Source organism: Rutidosis leptorrhynchoides, chromosome 1 (genome assembly GCF_046630445.1).
Source record: "Rutidosis leptorrhynchoides isolate AG116_Rl617_1_P2 chromosome 1, CSIRO_AGI_Rlap_v1, whole genome shotgun sequence".
NCBI lineage: Eukaryota > Viridiplantae > Streptophyta > Magnoliopsida > Asterales > Asteraceae > Rutidosis > Rutidosis leptorrhynchoides.
The window spans coordinates 133,407,072-133,416,075 of record NC_092333.1 but is presented as its reverse complement, the minus strand read 5'-3'; positions in this window follow the sequence as shown (position 1 = coordinate 133,416,075).

Below are 9,004 nucleotides of genomic sequence, written 5' to 3'. Positions count from 1 at the left end.
AAGTTTTCTGGATAAAGCTACTAGAAATGAGAAAAATGGATCTAGCTTCAAAGGATCCTTGGATGGCTTGAAAGTTCTTGAAGCAGAATCATGACACGAAAAACAAGTTCAAGTAAGATTTCCACTCGAAATAAGATTGTTATAGTTCTAGAAATTGAATCAAAGTTTGAATATGAGTATTACCTTGTATTAGAAAGATATCTTACTGTAAATAAGAAAGATTTATTGAAGTTGAATGATCACTCTACAAGATTGGAAGTAAGCTAGCAAACTTGGAAGTATTCTTGATTTTATGAAACTAGAACTTGTAGAATTTATGAAGAACACTTAGAAATTGAAGATAGAACTTGAGAGAGATCAATTAGATGAAGAAAATTGAAGAATGAAAGTGTTTGTAGGTGTTTTTGGTCGTTGGTGTATGGATTAGATATAAAGGATGTGTAATTTTGTTTTCATGTAAATAAGTCATGAATGATTACTCATATTTTTGTAATTTTATGAGATATTTCATGCTAGTTGCCAAATGATGGTTTCCACATGTGTTAGGTGACTCACATGGGCTGCTAAGAGCTGATAATTGGAGTGTATATACCAATAGTACATACATCTAAAAGCTGTGTATTGTACGAGTACGAATACGGGTGCATACGAGTAGAATTGTTGATGAAACTGAACGAGGATGTAATTGTAAGCATTTTTGTTAAGTAGAAGTATTTTTATAAGTGTCTTGAAGTCTTTCAAAAGTGTATGAATACATATTAAAACACTACATGTATATATATTTTAACTGAGTCGTTAAGTCATCGTTAGTCGTTACATGTAAGTGTTGTTTTGAAACCTTTAGGTTAACGATCTTGTTAAATGTTGTTAACCCAATGTTTATAATATCAAATGAGATTTTAAATTATTATATTACCATGATAATATGATGTATGAATATCTCTTAATATGATATATACATTAAATGTCGTTACAACGATAATCGTTACATATATGTCTCGTTTCAAAATCATTAAGTTAGTAGTCTTGCTTTTACATATGTAGTTCATTGTTAATATACTTAATGATATGTTTACTTATCATAATATCATGTTAACTATATATATATATATATATATATATATATATCCATATATATGTCATCATATAGTTTTTACAAGTTTTAACGTTCGTGAATCACCGGTCAACTTGGGTGATCAATTGTCTATATGAAACCTATTTCAATTAATCAAGTCTTAACAAGTTTGATTGCTTAACATGTTGGAAATACTTAATCATGTAAATAACAATTTCATTTAATATATATATAAACATGGAAAAGTTCGGGTCACTACAGTACCTACCCGTTAAATAAATTTCGTCCCGAAATTTTAAGCAGTTGGAGGTGTTGACGTATCTTCTGGAAATAAATGCGGGTATTTCTTCTTCATCTGATCTTCATGCTCCCAGGTGAACTTGGGTCCTCTACGAGCATTCCATCGAACCTTAACAATCGGTATCTTGTTTTGTTTAAGTCTCTTAACCTCACGATCCATTATTTCGACGGGTTCTTCAATGAATTGAAGTTTTTCATTGATTTGGATTTCGTCCAACGGAATAGTGAGATCTTCTTTAGCAAAACATTTCTTCGAATTCGAGACGTGGAAAGTGTTATGTACATTCGCAAGTTGTTGAGGTAACTCAAGTCGGTAAGCTACTGGTTCGACACGATCAATAATCTTGAATGGTCCAATATACCTTGGATTTAATTTCTCTCATTTACCAAATCGAACAACACCTTTACAAGGTGCAACCTTAAGCATGACCATCTCTCCAATATCAAATTCTATGTCTTTTCTTTTAATGTCGGCGTAGCTCTTTTGTCGACTTTGGGCGGTTTTCAACCGTTGTTGAATTTGGATGATCTTCTCGGTAGTTTTTTGTATTATCTCTGGACCCGTAATCTGTCTATCCCCCACTTCACTCCAACAAATCAGAGACCTGCACTTTCTACCATAAAGTGCTTCAAACGGTGCCATCTCAATGCTTGAATGATAGCTGTTGTTGTAGGAAAATTCTGCTAACGGTAGATGTCGATCCCAATTGTTTCCGAAATCAATAACACATGCTCGTAGCATGTCTTCAAGCGTTTGTATCATCCTTTCACTCTGCCCATCAGTTTGTGGATGATAGGCAGTACTCATGTCTAAACGAGTTCCTAATGCTTGCTGTAATGTCTGCCAGAATCTTGAAATAAATCTGCCATCCCTATCAGAGATAATAGAGATTGGTATTCCATGTCTGGAGACGACTTCCTTCAAATACAGTCGTGCTAACTTCTCCATCTTGTCATCTTCTCTTATTAGCAGGAAGTGTGCTGACTTGGTGAGACGATCAACTATTACCCAAATAGTATCATAACCACTTGCAGTCCTTGGCAATTTAGTAATGAAATCCATGGTAATATTTTCCCATTTCCATTCCGGGATTTCAGGTTGTTGTAGTAGACCTGATGGTTTCTGATGTTCAGCTTTGACCTTAGAACACGTCAAACATTCTCCTACATATTTAGCAATATCGGCTTTCATACCTGGCCACCAAAAATGTTTCTTAAGATCCTTGTAGATCTTCCCCGTTCCAGGATGTATTGAGTATCTGGTTTTATGAGCTTCTCTAAGTACCATTTCTCTCATATTTCCAAATTTTGGTACCCAAATTCTTTCAGCCCTATACCGGGTTCCGTCTTCCCGAATATTAAGATACTTCTCCGATCCTTTGGGTATTTCATCCTTTAAATTTCCCTCTTTTAAAACTCCTTGTTGCGCCTCCTTTATTTGAGTAGTAAGGTTAGTGTGAATCATTATATTCATAGATTTTACTCGAATGGGTTCTCTATCCTTTCTGCTCAAGGCGTCGGCTACCACATTTGCCTTCCCCGGGTGGTAACGAATCTCAAAGTTGTAATCATTCAACAATTCAATCCACCTACGCTGCCTCATATTCAGTTGTTTCTGATTAAATATATGTTGAAGACTTTTGTGGTCGGTATATATAATACTTTTGACCCCATATAAGTAGTGCCTCCAAGTCTTTAATGCAAAAACAACCGCGCCTAATTCCAAATCATGCGTCGTATAATTTTGCTCGTGAATCTTCAATTGTCTAGACGCATAAGCAATCACCTTCGTTCGTTGCATTAATACATAACTGAGACCTTGCTTTGATGCGTCACAATAAATCACAAAATCATCATTCCCTTCAGGCAATGACAATATAGGTGCCGTAGTTAGCTTTTTCTTCAATAATTGAAATGCCTTCTCTTGTTCATCCTTCCATTCAAATTTCTTCCCTTTATGCGTTAATGCAGTCAATGGTTTTGCTATTTTGGAGAAATCTTGGATGAATCTTCTGTAGTAACCAGCCAATCCTAAAAATTGACGTATATGCTTCGGAGTTTTTGGGGTTTCCCACTTTTCAACGGTTTCGATCTTTGCCGGGTCCACCTGGATACCTTCTTTGTTCACTATGTGACCGAGGAATTGAACTTCTTCCAACCAAAATGCACACTGTGAAAATTTAGCGTACATTTTTCCTTTCCTCAATACTTCTAGCACTTTTCTCAAATGTTCTTCGTGCTCTTGATCATTCTTTGAGTAAATAAGTATGTCATCGATGAAAACAATGACAAACTTGTTAAGATATGGCCCACACACTCGGTTCATAAGGTCCATGAACACAGCTGGTGCGTTAGTCAATCCAAACAGCATAACCATAAACTCGTAATGACCATAACACGTCCTAAAAGCAGTTTTTGGAATATCATCCTCCTTTACTCGCATTTGATGATATCCAGAATGTAAATCGATCTTCGAATAAACCGACGAGCCTTGTAGTTGATCAAATAAGTCGTCAATTCTCGGCAGTGGATAACGGTTTTTGATGGTAAGTTTGTTCAACTCTCTGTAGTCAATACACAACCAAAATGTACCATGTTTCTTCTTGACAAACAAAATAGGAGCTCCCCATGGTGATGTGCTTGGTCGAATGAAACCACGTTCTAATAGTTCTTGCAGTTGGCTTTGCAGTTCTTTCATCTCGCTGGGTGCGAGTCTATAAGGAGCACGAGCTATTGGTGCAGCTCCTGGTACAAGATCTATTTGAAATTCAATAGATCGATGTGGAGGTAGTCCCGGTAATTCTTTTGGAAATACATCGGGAAATTCTTTTGCGACGGGAACATCATTGATGCTCTTTTCTTCAGTTTGTACTTTGTTAACGTGTGCTAGAACAGCATAGCAACCTTTTCTTATTAGTTTTTGTGCCTTCAAATTACTAATAAGATGTAGCTTCGTGTTGCCCTTTTCTCCGTACACCATTAAGGGTTCTCCTTCTTCTTGTACAATGCGAATTGCATTTTTATAACATACGATCTCTGCTTTCACCTTCTTCAGCCAGTCCATGCTAACTATTACATCAAAACTCCCTAACTCTACTGGTATCAAATCAATCTTAAATATTTCGTTACCCAGTTTAATTTCTCGATTCCGGCATATATAATCTGCTGAAATTAATTTACCGGTTGCTAATTCGAGTAAAAATTTACTATCCAACGGCGTCAATGGACAACTTAATTTAGCACAAAAATCTCTACTCATATAGCTTCTATCCGCGCCTGAATCAAATAAAACGTAAGCAGATTTATTGTCAATAAGAAACGTACCCGTAACAAGCTCCGGGTCTTCCTGTGCCTCTGCCGCATTAATATTGAAAACTCTTCCGCGGCCTTGTCCATTCGTGTTCTCCTGGTTTGGGCAATTTCTAATAATGTGGCCCGGTTTTCCACATTTATAACAAACTACATTGGCATAACTTGCTCCGACACTACTTGCTCCGCCATTACTCGTTCCGACACCATTTGTTCCTTTCGTTCTGTTAACCCCTGGTCCGTAGACCTCACACTTCGCTGCGCTATGACCATTTCTTTTACACTTGTTGCAAAATTTGGTGCAGAACCCCGAGTGATACTTTTCACACCTTTGGCATAGCTGCTTCTGATTGTTATTGTTGTTGTTGTTGTTGTTGTTGTTGTTGTTGTTGTTGTTGTTGTTGTTGCGGTTGTTATTGTTGTTGGGATGATTGTTGTAGTTGTTGTTGTTGTTGTTGTTGTTGTTGTTGGGCCGTTTGTTGTAGTTGCGATTGATGTTGCGATTGTTGGGATAGTTGTTGCGATTATTGTTGTAATTGCTGTTTTTGTTGTATTGGTGATTCTTATCACCGCTTTCCTCCCACTTTCTTTTGACTTGCTTCACATTGGCCTCTTCAGTCGCCTGTTCTTTAATTCTTTCCTCAATCTGGTTCACTAGTTTGTGAGCCATTCTACATGCCTGTTGTATGGAGGCGGGCTCGTGTGAATTTATATCTTCTTGGATTCTTTCCGGTAATCCTTTCACAAACGCGTCTATCTTCTCTTCCTCGTCTTCGAACGCTCTTAGACACAATAGGCACAATTCTGTGAATCGTCTTTCGTACGTGGTAATATCAAATCCTTGGGTTCGTAACCCTCTAAGTTCTGTCTTGAGCTTATTGACCTCGGTTCTGGGACGGTACTTCTCGTTCATCAAGTGCATGAATTACTGACCACGGTAGTACGTAAGCATCATCTTGTCGCACTTGCTCTAGATAGGTATTCCACCATGTTAACGCAGTACATGTGAAGGTATGCGTAGCGTACTTCACTTTGTCCTCTTCAGTACACTTACTTATGGCAAACACCGATTCGACCTTCTCGGTCCACCGTTTCAATCCGATCGGTCCTTAGGTTCCATCAAATTCCAAAGGTTTGCAGGCAGTGAATTCTTTGTAGGTGCATCCTACACGATTTCTTGCGCCGTTAGCTGCATTGCTAGATTAGGAGTTATTGTTGGTATGTAGCGCAGCCTGTACTGCGGCTATGTTTGCAGCAAGAAAGGTACGAAATTCCTCTTCGCTCATATTCATGGTTTGTCGAGTAGTCGGTGCCATTTCCTTCAAAATAGTCTAATGAAACGAGTTAATCATATAGAATATCAAGAGTAGTCAATAGTATTTCGTAGCGTAATATGAACTCATTTATAAAAGCTCTTTCTTCATATTAGCGTTTTATAAGTTTAAATTCGGGTAGTACCTACCCGTTAAGTTCATACTTAGTAGCTAATATACAATTCAACTACTACAATTCTATATGAAAAACTGATTATAATAATATTTCGCGTTCAAACTTTTTCACAATATTTTACAAACTTATAATACCGCATATTTTACATATAACATGAAATATAGCACACAATAACTTTGTTACAAGATAGTTGTGAAGATAATTCTAGCTAGTACACAAGTCGTTCAGCAAAGGCAATAAAGACACGTAATTCATACGTCCAGAAACAAGTCATGCATTCTGGTTTTACTAGGACTACTTCCCATCCTTGGTCTTGTGGAACATAACCGTTATGGCCGTTGATAAGACAGCGTGTTGTAACGTCGTCAAAGGGACGAGGGTTACGTAATGTCCAACAGTACCGTAACAATCTAAAAACCTTGTTTCTCACCCCAACTGCTGAGTCCGTCACTTGTGGGAACATTTTGTTTAATAGTTGTAGCCCGATGTTCTTGTTCTCACTTTGGTGAGAAGCGAACATTACTAACCCGTAAGCATAACATGCTTCTTTATGTTGCATGTTAGCCGCTTTTTCTAAATCACGAAGTCCTATATTCGGATATATTGAGTCAAAATGATTTCTTAACCCGTTGCGTAAAATAGCATTTGGGTTCCCCGCAATATATGCGTCAAAGTAAACACATCGTAACTTATGGATTTCCCAATGTGATATCCCCCATCTTTCGAATGAAAGCCTTTTATAAACCAAGGCATTCTTGGAACGTTCTTCGAATGTTTTACAAACTGATCTCGCCTTAAATAGTTGTGCCGAGGAATTCTGACCGACTCTAGACAAGATTTCATCAATCATGTCTTCGGGTAGGTCTCTTAAAATATTGGGTTGTCTATCCATTTTGTGTTTTTATACTGTAAAATAGACAAGAGTTAGATTCATAAAAAAAATACTTATTAATACAAGCAATTTTTACATATATCATAAAGCATAAGCACACTATATTACATATATTACACCACACAAATACAACTATCTTATTCCGACTCGCTCATTTCTTCTTCTTCGATTTTGGTTCGTTTTGTCAAGTTTCTAGGGATATATGATGTTCCCCTAATACGAGCCGTCGTTTTCCACATTGGTTTAGAAAAACCTGGTGGTTTAGAGGTTCCTGGGTTATTGTCACAACTTAAGAAATACGGGTGTTGACGATACATATAAAGTTCATCGGGTTTGGAATCAAATTTCTCTATTTTTATACCCTTTCCCTTATTGTTCTCTTTTACCTTATTAAATTGTGTTGGGGTAATTTCTATAACATCATCGGAATCCTTGTCGGGATCCGATTCATCGGAGAATTGGTAATCCTCCCAATACTTTGCTTCCTTGGCGGAAACACCATTGACCATAATTAACTTTGGTCGGTTGGTTGAGGATTTTCTTCTACTTAACCATTTTATTATTTCCCCCACTGGTTCTATTTCTTCTTCCGATTCCGATTCTTCTTCCGGTTCCGACTCTTCTTCCGGTTCCGACTCTTCTTCCGGTTCCACTTCGGGAACTTGTGAATCAGTCCACGAATCATTCCAATTTACATTTGACTCTTCATTATTATTAGGTGAGTCAATGGGACTTATTCTAGAGGTAGACATCTATCACATAATATCAAACACGATAAGAGATTAATATATCACATAATATTCACATGTTAAGAATATATAGTTTCCAACAAAATTTTTGTTAAGCAATTATTTTTCAAGTAAACACGGTCGAAGTCCAGACTCACTAATGCATCATAACAAACTCGATAAGACACACTAATGCAAAATTCTGGTTCTCTAAGACCAACGCTTGGATACCAACTAAATTGTCCCGTTCATATTGATTATAAACGTTCCATATTAATTGATTTCATTGCGAGGTTTTGACCTCTATATGAGACGTTTTTCAAAGACTGCATTCATTTTTAAAACAACCATAACCTTTATTTTATCAATAAAGGTTTCAAAAGCATTACGTAGATTATCAAATAATGATAATCTAAAATATACCGTTTACACACGACCATTACATAATGGTTTACAATAGAAATATATTACATCTACATATGTTTCTTGAATGAAGTTTTTACACAATATCATACAAACATGGACTCCAAATCTTGTCCTTATTTTAGTATGCAACAGCGGAAGCTCTTAGTATTCACCTGAGAATAAACATGCTTTAAACGTCAACAAAAATGTTGGTGAGTTATAGGTTTAACCTATATATATCAAATCGTAACAACAGACCACAAGATTTCATATTTCAATACGCATCCCATACATAGAGATAAAAATCATTCATATGGTGAACACCTGGTAACCGACATTAACAAGATGCATATATAAGAATATCTCCATCATTCCGGGACACCCTTCGGATATGATATAAATTTCGAAGTACTAAAGCATCCGATACTTTGGATGGGGTTTGTTAGGCCCAATAGATCTATCTTTAGGATTCGCGTCAATTAGGGTGTCTGTTCCCTAATTCTTAGATTACCAGACTTAATAAAAAGGGGCATATTCGATTTCGATAATTCAACCATAGAATGTAGTTTCATGTACTTGTGTCTATTTTGTAAATCATTTATAAAACCTGCATGTATTCTCATCCCAAAAATATTAGATTTTAAAAGTGGGACTATAACTCACTTTCACAGATTTTTACTTCGTCGGGAAGTAAGACTTGGCCACTGGTTAATTCACGAACCTATAACAATATATACATATATATCAAAGTATGTTCAAAATAGCATGAAATATCTCATAAAATTACAAAAATATGTGGGAACCATCATTTGGCAAATAGCATGAAATATCTCATAAAATTACAAA